We start from the raw sequence: 13799 nt of genomic DNA on the forward strand, positions 1-13799 counted from the left end.
TGGACTTTCGAATCAAAGAGGTCCAGGTGTAAGTCAGCTCTGTCACTTACTAACTTAAGTAAGCTGGACCAACTTTATGGATATGTGACCTGTGCAGTCATGAGGCAAAGGAAGGTGGGGAGGCTCAAGCTCAGAAGGAATCTGAAGTTGGTTTAAGGCTCTGCTGTCACCATCTTGAAATTCTTTAATAATTTCTCAGCCTGGAGCCCTGTATTTCTATTTTGCACTAGACTCCACAAATTATTATCACTGTAAGCAAGTTATTTAACCCCTCTGAGCTTTAACATCCTCACCTAAGACAAGGTGATAAGGACATTTACTCCACAGATTTCTTCGATCTTTGGACGGGACAACGTGTGTACCATGCACATCCCACTGTAAGGGCTACCGCCCAACCAATGTAGGTCAACGGCATTGTTATTTAGAATATCGGACATGAACTATTCTGAATTTATGATCTATGGTGCCAGAGTGAGCACTTCTAACCTCTATGTGCCATTAGTTATACTATTTAGTAATTCTGTTCTAACTCAGCAATACTTGGGAAAGAAGAGTTAACTTTTTGTCGTTAGTGGGCATCTGATATGTTTGCCTATGACAAACACTGCTTCTTCATTGCTTATGCAAAAGGGAATTTTTGGAATGATAATGTGCCCTCGAAACAAACAAAAATGATAGTAAGACTGGAGAATCAGGCTTGGAAGTGAGTTGGAACCAAGACATCTTTGCTCCCAGGCGAAGAGTCCTGGCAAGGGTGGAATGCATGAGCTCCTACCATTTTCAGTCTCTGTATCATTTTGCTGAAGATTCAAATTCCAGACTGAGTGTGGCCATGACCTACCTTGGGTCACATGCTCACCCCCAGGCCAGGGAAGGGCAGGGCACCTGATTACAGAATGTACTATAGAATGCTAAGCTGCCTCAGTCGTGTCCAGCTCTTCGCGACCCGATGGATGGTAGCCCATGAGACTCCTCTGTCCATGGGATTCTCCAGGCAAGAATACTGCAGTGGGTTGCTGTGCCCTTCTCCAGGGGATCTTCCCTACCCAGGGATCGAACCTGTGTCTCTTAGGTCTCTTGCACGGGCAGGCGGGTTCTTTACCATTGGTGCCACCTGGGAAGCCCCTAGATTGGGAGTGGAAGGGACTAAATATAAAAATAAGGTGCTAGTAGAAGAGGGAAATTGATCCAGAAAAATAAAAACAAAACAATAAAATTCCCCCAGAGCGTCTGCTATGTAGCCATTCAGCTGTTAGGGACTTTTGTATAGTATTCATTTTATATTACACACAGTGACTAGCGTGAGGTAAGTACTCTGCAGGTATCTGTTGAATGAGTGAATAACTGAGTGAACTTACTTAATTCTCACACAACTCTTGGATGTAGCTATCAACAGTTCCATTTACAGAAGAGGAAACTGAGGCTCCGACAACCAAGTCTGTGCAAAATCACACAATCTATATGTTACAGTTGAGGTTATTTACCTGGTTCTGTTTGATTTCAAAGCTTATTCTTGTTCCACTGCATGTGCTGCCTGCCTTCCTCAGGGTGTATGTGAGAGGCTGTTCTAAACCTCTCGACCTCTTGCAGTGCTGTCCCAAGACAAAGGAGTATATATGTGAAATCTAGAAAAATTGTATAGATGATCTTATTTGCAAAGCAGAAATAGAGACAGACCTAAGAGATCAAACATATGGATACCAAGGGGGGAAGGGGCGGGGTGGGATGAATTGGGAGACTGGGATTGCTACATATATATGCTACTATGTATAAAATAGATAACTAAGGAGAACCTACTGTATAGCACAGGGAGCTCTACTCAGTGCTCTGTGGAAGGAAATAAAAAAAAGGGGTATGACTGATTCATTTTGCTGTATAATAGACACTTAACAACACTGTAAAGCAAATGTACTCCAATAAGAATTCATTTTTTAAAAAAGAGACAGAAGCTTGATGCATTATCGTTTATCTCGGCTGGGAAAAGTTCATTTTGTGATCCTCCACTAATTTCAGAAAGGAAGTGGTGTAAACTGTTTAACCTCGGGCAAGATATCTCAGTCTCTTCAGCCTTAGAAGTGTATGATAATGGTGTCTCCTACAGGGTTACTGTGAGACACTTGAGAGGATGTTTGTAAAGCCTTTAGCACAGTTTCTACACAGAATGCCCTCAGATATGACACCTTATCTACAGGCTAGAAAATAAAGAAACCGGAAGAAAGTCCTGGGGGAGGCATCAGGTTTCAGTATCTTATTTCATCAAAGTTAAGAGGCCACCAGCTGAACTCTTAATTTACATATGTCTTAGAAAGAAACAGCATTGGCAATTAAGCCATGAGGATGCTTTCTAAGTTTTTTAAGCTTTTATTAATACTGACAAAATCTCTTGTAGATATAATTAGACATGATTTAGATAAATTTTTAATGAAAATCTCCTTTAGGTTTTTTCATATTTTTAATCATGTACTGCTTTTTAAAATAATTTTTAATTGAAGTATAGTTGATTTACAATGTTAATTTCTACTGTACAGCAAAGTAATTCAGTTAACCATATACGTGTATATATTCTTTTCCATTATTGTTTATCATGGTATGTTCCCTGTGATATTCAGTTGGACCTTGTTATTTATCCATTTTATATAAAACATCTTGCATGAGCTAATCTGACACTCCTAATCCATTCCTCCCCACACCTCTTCCCCTTGGCAACCACAAGTCTGCTCTTTAGGTCTGTGAGTCTGTTTCTGTTTTGTAGATAAACTCACTAGTATCATGTTTTAGATTCCATATATGTGATATCATACGGTATTTGCCTTTCTCTTTCTGATTTACTTCATTTGTTATGATAATCCCTAGATCCATCCATGTTGCTATAAACATTATTTCATTCTTTTTAATGGCTAAGTAGTATTCCATGGTATATACATACAACATCTTTATCCATTCATCTGGCAGTGAGTACTTAGCTTGATTCAATGTGAGTCACAGTGAATCCACTCCAGTATTCCTGCCTGGAAAATCCCAAGGACAGAGGAGTCTGGAGGGCTACAATCCAGAGGGTTGCAAAGAGTTGGACATGACTAAGCAACTAAAGAACAACAACAACATGATTCTGCACTTTGTGCAAATTCAGAAAAGTTGCCCTCTTGGCTGGGGTGGGGCAGCCTCACAGGCCCACAGTCTGGCTGGCAGAGCAGGGACTGGGTTTCAGCCCCCACCAGCTCCCTTTTACTGACTGTCTTGTAGAAAAGAACAACTTGGCAGAGGTGGGGGGCATTATGGAAGGCCTGTGAGTCCATTCGGCTTCTTTTGTGCTGTGCAGGCCTCTTCCTACGGGGTGCAGTTTGAAAACTACCCAAACCAATGTTCTCTAATGGTTCCCAAACGCCATGGTTCTAGAGAAGTGAATGGCAGCATTCTTCCAACTGAAGTCCACATACCACAGAGGCTTCAGGGGCCTCCTCTGACCCAGTCCCTGGGGCCTGGCATTATGTGCTTCCAGCAAGCTTGTCATCATCTCATGGTCCTGGACTCTCTTCTCCCACCTGTTGCCTCATTGTAGAAAAACACTCATTGGAGTTTAGGGTCGCACATTGTTGTCATGGCTCATCACACAGTTTGCACTTTTGTTAAAATGACTCATGGCCAAGAGGCTGTAGGGTTGCAGTCAGGAGATGTTAAGGGAGAAGGATATAGGTAGTGTAGAACTGGTTAGGATGGTGAGGTCTGGGAACTAGGGAGTGGGTGAGCAACTCACACCTGGAAGACAAATTGGTGCTGCAGGGTGAAACCAGTGAGATGATTAGGACTTGCATTCATCCAAAGCCTTATATCCAGTATGAGCATCTCTGCCCCCTTTAGCTCAGCAGAAACTCCCTCTTCAGCAGTTGGGCCTGGGGAGTCTTTCAATAGATGACTTCCAGCAAGGGGCTCCACGTTTGTGAACCTCTGTCCCTACAGCTGGAGTCCCTCCTCCCTCAGGTGGGTGGTTGGGAGGAACCCCTGCAACACCACAGGTGGAGGTGCAGCGCCAGTGTGGTCAACGTTAGCACAATCCTTCCTTTCCCCTGCACCTGGTACCCTCTCTTCTTCTCACCATGGGGTGCCCCTAGCACTTTCTCTGTGTTTTTAGATAGCATACAGCTCTGGCCCAGCACTCAGCAAGTATTCAGTGTATGTTTGTTGACTGAAGAGATGATGAAGGCAGGCAGACAGAGGGCAAGCAATAAAGTAAGTTGGAACATTCTTTCATCTTTGGAAATGGGCTACTGGCATCCTTTAGAGGAGAGGGTTGAGCAAACTCATGATGTTGTATATATAATATGGCTCTAGGTGGTGGTCAAGATGAGGAGCTTGGCAGCTTCTCTGGTCCATGGTTTCCCCTTACTGACCATCTGTTGGGTCTCCAGTAAACTATTTCAGTTATTTTCCTCCTGAGATGGCAGTGTGGATTTGGGAGAGAGAGTGTGTATGCAGTGGCACCTGTTCTGGCCAGAGGGTCAAGTTTAAGGGAGGCTTTAAGGAGTCTTAAGTTGAGAAAGAAAGAAAACGAGAGAGACAGGAGAGAACAAGTTTGATTAGAAGGGAGGGATCCAGGAGGCAGGTAAGGGCTGTCACTGCCATAATTATATGTCAGTGAAATACCTGCCTGAGGATACCTAGGTGACACAGTGGTAAAGAACCTGCTTGCCAATGTAAGAGATATGGGTTCGATCCCTGGGTCAGGAAGATCCCCTAGAGAAGAAAATGAAAACCCACTTCAGTAATGTTGCCTGGGAAATTCCACGGACAGAGGAGCCTGGCAGGCTACAGTCCACAGGGATCACAGAGTCGGACACAGCTGAGCGACAGCACAAGCATGATACCTGCTCTCACAGAGCACTGTGAGAGTTGCTGAGACTGTAAAGTAGAAGGCATAGGTCTTGCCCTCTATAGGCTTCTGATCTCGGTAATCACCTGGGGGTTTCTCTGAAGGCTCAGATGGTAAAGAATCCGCCTGCAGTGCAGGAGACCTGGGTTTGATCCCTGGGTTGGGAAGATCCCCTGGAGGAGGGCATGGCAACCCACTCCAGTATTCTTGCCTGGAGAATCCCCACGGACAGAGGAGCCTGGTGGGCTACAGTCCATGGGGTCAAAAAGAGTCAGACACGACTGAGCGACTAAGCACAGCACAGCACATAAGACTATGAAGCAAGGACCAAGTACTATCCATTTAGCACTGGGATATGTGTTTTAAGATCTATCTCAAGAAATAAATTACTGTTCTCCAAAGAAACTACAGAGAGGTTAAGCAATCTTCTCCAGGTTATTCAACAAACAAGTAGGACTGAGAGAAGAACCCAGGTCTGTCTGCTTTGATGACCTTGTGCTAATCACAGGACTGTTAACAAGGGCACCAGGGCAGGCGAGTAAGGAGAAAGAACTTTACCAGGAGTCTCAGGGCCAGGGCCACATGAATAATATATGATGACTATTGCAGAAGCTTAGAAAACAAGCGATGTGTTGAGGCCTGCCAAGCAGCTCTGCTGAGGAAGCAGGTCCTCAGTTAGATGCTAAAGGTAGATTATGAATCCAACAAGAGAAGGATGGAGGGGCAGGCTTTCCAGGTGGAAGGAGGCATAGTGTGTGCAAAGGGGGAAGCTGGAAAAATGCAACCTCTGGGTTTGAGCTGTGCAGTGCAGAGCAGTGGAAAGAGCACCGCCTGCTCCAAGCTTACTAACAGTGCAACCTGAGGCCAATCAGATAATCTCCCCTTAAGCCTCAGTTTCCCTAGTTGTCAGTGGTTGTGATAGTAGCCACTTTACAAGGTTGTTGAAGACCCTTAGGTCTTCAGTGTATGTAATGCACCAGGCTCCTCAGAATCACCAATTTCAGACTTCAACTGAAATCACATTCCCTCTGTCATAGTATCCCACATCCTGTCCTATCTGCAACTGGATCCATCTACATGGATCCATATATATATATATATATATATGTATCTGTAAGCTTATATGTTGAATGTCTGTTTCGTGACTGTCAGTTCCATGATGACATGGACAATATCTGTTCTTCTCAACACCATCTCCATAAAGAACAGACTTTTAGACTCAATGGGAGAGGGAGAGGGTGGGATGATTTGAGAGAATAGCATTGAAACATATACATTAGCATATGCAAAATAGATGACCAGTGGGAGTTTGATGTATGATGAAGGGCACCCAAAGCTGGTACTCTGACAACTTGGAGGGATGGGATAGGGAATGATGCAGAAGGGAGGTTCAAGACAGAGGGGACACATGTGTGCCTGTGGCTGATTCATACTGATGTATGGCAAATACCATGACAATATTGTAAAGTAACTATCCTCCAATTAAAATAAATATATAAATGGAAAAAAAACAGTCTCTCAATCTCTGTTAGATGTGTGAATACATAAATGTCTGAATTAATGAATAAATGAATAACCATACCTATTTCTGTGCCATGACTCTAAGAATCTCAGGGAAAACATGTCTTCTCTGTAGTGGGGAGGGGGTGGTTAGTTAGAAAAGCTTTCAGAGAGTGCAGTTGGAGCATCAGAAGGTCACCATGGATCACCAGGGAGAGCACCAGGTCTCCTGTCTGCCTCCTGATGTTGCACATAATAGTCTCTGAACAGGAAGGAAATTACACAAATTTCCAGTTCAGCTGGTTCCAGTTTCACAACCCAGCTCTTTCTGTCTCATTTAAATCTGATGTGCTGCGCCACTGATGTGACTTGTGACCTGTCTACTGGACAATGACTCTGCATGATCCCCACATTGCCTGCCAATAATCTAGAGTGGAAGTCAAGACTTTCCAATAATTGAGTCTTTTAATCCAATGCAACACGATAATCCTTTATGCTGAGTGGAAATAAACAGGTGCACTAATAACTACTAAGCATTTGATACATTTTAGTTCCATGATAGAGGTAAGGATAGGGAGCTGAAGGAGGCTATAACCCCGCCTAAAGTGAAGCAGTGTACACATAACTGGATAACACTCGCAGCTTTCAAGTTATGGTTATGTATATAACCACAAAATGGGAAAGTATGGATAATATTTGCCATTATTTGGTCCCAATATATAAGAAACTTAGGCAACTGGGGTTGGTTCAGGATATAAGTCTGGTTTCAGGGCAGATTTGAACTGAGTGTCCAGATCTCATGATTATCAATTTAGGCATCTTTCTTTCTTTTGGATCTCACTGTCACTCACTAGCTTTATACTAGTCAACAGCGTACAGATGCCTGTGATGTCACAGTCCCCCTAGACCCTGTAGTATATTTTTATTCTGATGCACTTTTGTGATGGGACATCAGAATGTAATAAATCAGGGATTGGCAAGCTAAGGCACACTGGGTCACACACCAAGATGAGATCTCCTGCCATAGTTCCTATGGCAATCAGTATATTCATTTATTCTATTCCTGAGGTACAACTGAGGAAAGTTCAGAAGCCATCTTACATGTGTTCAGCTTCTAACACTTCACCAAGTATTTCTATATTTATTACCTTATTTACTCATCACAATACTCTGGAAAGGTAAGATGAAAAGTCTTAATATTATTATTCCTATTGTATTGATACATTATGATTCACACAGGTGCTGAGAACCAGATCCTAGTACTTCCCACATTGCCAAAGAGTACATGGTTAAGCTTTGGCTATTTGTTGGAAATGAAGGTGAACAGTCATGGTGTAGAACAAAGAAAATGACCCTGTAGTGGGGGCTAGAGTTGCCACCCCAAAATGTCTCTTTGGCATGCAAATTATTTAGAGCTGAAAAAATTCAAAGCCCAAGAAGACTCAGGAAAAAACTCTGATGTCCCCCCACTTAGCTGCCTAAAGAATGTAAATAGGGAACCTCTTCCAAGAAGCTATCATAGATAACTATAGTATGAACTAGGTATGGTAGACTGGGAGAAACCTGGAAGGTTTTTTTTTTTTTTTTCTAATTCTGTTCTGTGTCCTACTGTCTCTGCGCATCCTGAAAACATTTGTTTACTAAACATTTTCTTTTCCATCTTCATGTAAACTGCCTTCCTCCCTTCTGAAAACTCAAACCACTACCCCCAACATCTTTGTCTTTTTTTTTTTTAATCCTTAGTTGAGGATGGTTTTTCAGTTACTCAGTTTTACTGGGTCTTTCCCATGTACATATGTGATTAAACTTTCATTTGGTTTTCTCCCATTGATCTGTAAATTTAATTCTTAGATTAGCCAGAAGAACCAAGGAGGGTAGAAAAGAACTTCCTCCTGACAACCCCAACCCAGGAGCCCTAGGAACTAATCACGCGGCCTCAGCCTCACTGAGCCAGTATCCTCACCTGTAAGACCAAGAGAAGAACATGTATTTGGGGTAGTTATGAGTAGAGCAGAGTGACTATCACACACATGGCACACACTCCAGTTCAGTGAAAGCACAGTGATTACCTAGGCTTACCTCTCAGAGCCGGCATGTCCTTGGACAATCACTTCCTTTTACTGTGCCTCAGTCTCCTTTTCTAGGAAAATAAAGAATTTAGGCTTGATAAATTTCCTTCCAAATGCCAGTCCCATCAGCTTGGGAGCCTGAGTTTTCAAAATACGTGGCTCAGGTTTAAGCTAAGTTTGTGGAATCTTCCCTCCTGCTACTTACTGGGTATTTCAAAACAAGCTGAAAAACGTTTCAGACTCCCTCCATCTATAAACTAGGGACAAATAGGACCTAGCTAACTGGAAATGTAAGGATAGTGAACATTAAGTGAGATATGTGTATCCAGGACCCACCAGACTGTAATTTCCTTAGAGGCTGGGACCCATTTGTAGATTTATAAACTGTGACACTTCTTCTGATGGTTGCTCACAAAATTAGATGAGTAAATTTAAATAAAGTATCAGGAATAGGATCTGGCACAAACTAAAAACATTTGATAAACAGTAATTAAAGGGCTTCCCTCTTAGCTTAGTCGGTAAAGACTCTGCCTGTAATGCAGGAGACCCAGGTTCGATTCCTGGGTCAGGAAGATGCCCTGGAGACGGAAATGGCAACCCACTCCAGTATTCTTGCCTTGGAGAATCCCATGGACAGAGGAGCCTGGCAGGCCACAGTCCATGGGGTCGCAAGAATCGAACACGACTTAGCGACTAAATCACCACCACTTTATTTTAGCAACTGTCTGCATGAGTCCTGGTGCACTGTTGAAACGCAAAGTTACAGGATACACACAGGACACACATACCCACCAGCGGCTACGGAGAGTTTGCGTGGAAAAATTCTGCTAGAAGAGCCTGCAGAGCAGAAAACTCGCGGCCTGAGAGGACACCGCCCACTTCAGGCCTTAAAAGTCCCTGAGAGGGTGGAAGAACCTGTTAGAGACGGAGGTTCACACCACTCGCCCGGGCCGCTAGACCGCAGGAGCAGGCGGGGGCCAATCCCCGGCCCGGTTCAAAGGGCCAATCGCGGCACTCTTTACAAGGGCCCGAGGGGGCGGGGCCGCGCGCGGGGCGGGGCCTCAGCTGCTGCGGTGGACCGCCCAGTCCAGGCTCGGTGGTGCTCCGCTTGGCAACCTGCAGAGCCCTGATAGCTAAAATGTAATTTCAGATTGGACAAGTAAGTGACCCTCCTCTCAGTCCCACGCGTGTACCAGGGGCTTTAACAGAAGCGCAGGCTCGCAGCGCGAATGTTCTCCAACCAGAGAGCGTATCTGGCCCAAGCCTCCCTCCCCTTTCCCGCAGTCGCCGCTGCACTTCCTCCTCTGACCCCCTGAGCCTTAACGCCAGCGCCAGCCGGGCCCTTGGCCTCCGAGATCTTGTTGAGTCCCTTGTGTTCACTCCTGGGTGAGGCGTCCGGCCACTCAAGAGACGGGTGGGCCTTTACTGTATTCCCCCATGCTGCCTGAGATGTCTGGAACTCTGGGTCCTCTGCAGTCACTATCCAGTTAATTATGTTAATTTGCTTTCTCTCCCCCATCCACCCAGGGCCCTCTACCACATTATTTCAGGATATTTCCTGGTAGAGTCCGCCTGCAATGCGGGAGACCGAGGTTTGATCCCTGGGTTGGAAAGATCCCCTGGAGAAGGGAAAGGCTACCCACTCCAGTATTCTGGCCTGGAGAATTCCGTGGACTGTATAGTGCATGGGGTCGCAAAGAGTCGGACACGACTGAGCTACTTTCACCTAGGCATTTTTGAGCCTTTTAATTTCAATCTGGCTACTGTAAGGCATTTTAAAACCTGTGTTGCTTGTAGCTTTCAACGCTTTCAGCAACTTATGATAATATTTGAGGCGCAGTTTAGATTAGATGGTATAATGCTCTTTGGCTACAGTTATCCTGGGTAGAAATGGCCTAGGAGTATCTTTCCATTTTTATTAATGACCTTTCTTTTTAAGAACAAGATGCAAAATGGTGAATTTCCCTAATCCTTGACTACGTTCCACTAAAGCACTTTTCATGTCTTAACATTTGTCTCTAAAGAGTCTGATTTCCTCTCTAAAGAGTCATTTCCAAAATATTGAAAAGCAGTCATCATTAGATTCATTTTTAAAATACGGTGTTAGGGAGAGGAAGTGATGATGCTTTTGAATCTCAGAGCAGTGAGATAGAAGGCAGGCTGCCTTTTATTTTGTGGCTGGTGTATAGAGGGTAGAGTTCTGTTTTATTTTGCTTGCTTTTCCCCTCTTCCCTATAATCCACCAAATGTGCATCCTGAAGTTATACTTCTTAAGTTGCCGGCTGGGTCTTCCAGCCTTCTGGCTGCCTCCTGGTCTTCTGGGAGTCTCCTGTTAATGAGGTCCTGTCTTTGGTTTTTGACCTGGTGGCCACTGGCCTGACTCTTGGAGGTATCAGCTAAGGAGGACTTCCTGGTGGCAGGCTCAGAAAACTCTTTATTAAGGATGATTAAAGGAACCCAGAGGGTAAGAAGGCCTGGAGATTGATTTTGAGGGAAAGGGAGCCTCCCTGCTGGATTTGGAAGTCAAAACATGTGTATTGGGAGAAGGAACTAACCCAGAGGGTGGAGATCTGTGTCTTTCTGGGTGAAGTTAAGTTTACTGGGCGGAGACTGGACCTTCTTCCAGTCTGTGTTAATTGTTACTGTGGACCTTGTTTTTTCCTGGAATCTGGTTCCCTTTCCCTAACCTACTTCACTTAGTTCAAATCACCATCTGTTATCAGCTGGTTCTGAAAACAGTTTCAGGTAGTGAATCTTCCCCACCCCCACCCCAAAATATTTGAAATAATTATTTTACCAGAATGTACTACAGAGAGTATTCAGCCTCTTACCTGCCCCTATTTTTATAAGGTGGAATTTAGCGTCCACTCAGATTATGTTAGAGGAGGTCACCCAGACCAGCTCTTGCGTTCATTTGTTTGTTCACTGATTTGGGAATGTGCTCTGGGCCTGCACACTGTGGTAGGCTCTGGGAAAGCAAGGATTGGTCTTTGCTTTCAAGCTTTCATCCATTCTGCTTCTGTCTAGTCTGGCCAAGGAGATTAGATGATAGTGAGATTGGTGCTGTAGCAGGATATAAGAAGATTCTCCTCTAATGGCCTGTATGGGAAAAAAATTTAAAAAGAAGAGTGGATATTGCTGATTCACTTTGCTGTAGACCTGAAATTAACACAACATTGTTAATCAACTACACTCCAATAAAAATCAATGAGAGAAGTCCAAATGGCCCACTATAGGCTCAGAGGAGATAATACCCAACTGGAGAGTTGCAAAGCTTCAGTATGACTGGGCTGGAGAAAGACAAAGGAAAGTGGATTATCTGACTTGGGACAGCATGGGCAAAGCTATACAAGGCTGGTGCACTGCTGATTATGGGCAGACAGGAGAGGGTGAAGTGGGAAATCACCAAAAAGGAGGATGGGGAGAGTGCAAAGGCCAGCTCAGGGAGGGTCAGGTGAATCAGGTTAAGGAGATTGAAATGTATCTCTAGAGCAAGCAGCAGCTGTTGAAGTGACTGACACTCAGGGATGTGTTTTAGAAAGTTAATTCTGGCTGCAAGGTGGCAAATGAATTGAAGTGGTGAGGACTGAAGAGACTATTTTAACACAGGTGAGAGATGGGTTAGCATAGTTATGGGACTAGAAGAGAAGGATTATAATAGAATGATTAAGAATTAATTACTGATTGAATGTAGGAGATGAGGAAAGAATATAGCAGTCAGGGTACCCTGGAAAAGAAAAGGCATTCACCCACTGGGATATTTTTCAGCAGCTTTATTGAGGTATACCTGGCATATGGTAAACTGTACATATATAAAGTGTCTAATTTGAGAAGTTTTAATATTACCCATGACACTGTCATCACAATCAAGTTAATGAGCATTTCTTATACCCCCGTTGATTTCTTGTGCCTTTTTCTAATTCCCTCCAAGAACCAGTGAGCTGCTTTCTGTCAGGATAGATTATTTAAACTTTTTTAGAAATTTTATCTGTAGGGTCATACAATATGTATCTTTTATGTATGGTGACTTTTCTTTAGCATGATCCTCTTGAGATTTGTCCAGGTGGTATGTGCATACATAGTTTTTGTTTTGTTTTTCTGAGTGGTATTCCATTGTACAACTATGCCATATTTAGTTTATCCATTAACCTGTTCATGGACATTTGAATTACATTTGAATTATTTACTGCTTCTTGGCCACTACACATAAAGCTGATGTGATTACTTGTATCAATAGCTTTGTGCAGCCTTTGTTTCTCTTGGTTAAATACTTAGACGTGGAATGGCTAGTTTACATGGTAGGTGTGTATTTAACTTTTTAAGATGCATTCAATCTGTATTTCAGAGTGATTCTAGTTTGCCCCAACTGCGGTGGTCACTTTTAAATTTTAGTTATTCTATTAATGTGGAATTCTCTCCTGGGGTTTTAATGTGTACTTCCCTAATGACTAATAATCTCAAGCTTCTTATCATGTGCTTATTTCCCCATATATATTTCATACATCTTGGTTGAAGTGTTTATTAAATTTTTTGTCCATTTAAAAAAAGACCTATTTCTTTATTGATTTTTGAGAGGCTTTTATGTACATTCTCATTACAAGTTTTTTTTTTCTTTTTTGTTTTTAATCATAGTTGTGATTTGGAAAAACTTTCTCCCATTTTGTGGCTTATATTTTCATTTTATTAACGGTATCTTGAAAAACAGAGTTCTTAATTTTGGTTAAGTTTAATTTATCAATTTGTAATTTTAATGATGTCCGTTTTATCAGTTTATTCTTTTATGGATCATGGTTTTGGCATCTAAGAAGTTGAGCCTAGTCTGAGATCTCAGAAAGTTTGTCATATTTTTTTTTAAGAAGCTTTATTTATTATTTTATATTACATCCAGAATCTATTTTATGTTAACCTGTAGAACAAGATATGGACAAGCTTTATTTTTTTGCATATGGTATCAGCTGTTCCAGTACCATTTGATAAAAAGCCTATCCTGTCTCTCATGAAGTGTCTTTGTACCTTGGAACAGAATCAGTTTACCATGTGTATATGTGGACCCATTTCTGGATGTTTTACTTCATTACATTGATTTCTTTGTCTATTTTAATGTTGTTACCACTTAGTTTTGATGACTATAGCTTTGTAATAGATATGAAAGTCAGGTAGAATATCCTTCAACTTTTTTGTTTTTAAAGTTGTTTTGGTTATTCTACATCTGTTACATTTCCATATTAATTTTAATATCATTTCAAAATAAAGCCCTGCTTAGATTTTAATTGCAATTTAGTTTAATCTATACATTAATTTGGAGAGAGAATTGACGTCTTAAATTTTGTTTTCTACCCTTGGACAGAATCTGTTCATTTATT

General features: G+C 42.5%; 1 protein-coding gene and 1 long non-coding RNA gene across 4 annotated transcripts in view; one reads left to right on the plus strand and one right to left on the minus strand.

Annotated features, from left to right (window-relative positions):
- LOC122436908 overlaps window positions 1–9397 on the minus strand; it is a 273990-nt gene extending 264593 nt beyond the window's left edge. The window contains exons 1-2 of the long non-coding RNA XR_006268152.1: window positions 9229–9397; window positions 8447–8507 (exon numbers count right to left, since the gene is read on the minus strand). This is a non-coding gene — a long non-coding RNA (uncharacterized LOC122436908). The remainder of the gene's footprint in view (window positions 1–8446; window positions 8508–9228) is intronic.
- Window positions 9398–9479: 82 nt separating this feature from the next.
- The window catches only part of FGGY (FGGY carbohydrate kinase domain containing), a 483924-nt gene continuing 479604 nt past the window's right edge, over window positions 9480–13799 (plus strand). The window contains exon 1 of one of the 3 annotated variants that reach the window (XM_043461161.1): window positions 9480–9595. The gene's annotated coding sequence lies outside the window, so the exon portion shown is untranslated. Of the gene's footprint in view, window positions 9596–9678; window positions 9851–13799 lie in introns of those variants that run through there. The other 2 variants (XM_043461164.1, XM_043461163.1) reach the window with 2 other exon arrangements.

Source organism: Cervus canadensis, chromosome 2, assembly GCF_019320065.1.
Source record: "Cervus canadensis isolate Bull #8, Minnesota chromosome 2, ASM1932006v1, whole genome shotgun sequence".
NCBI lineage: Eukaryota > Metazoa > Chordata > Mammalia > Artiodactyla > Cervidae > Cervus > Cervus canadensis.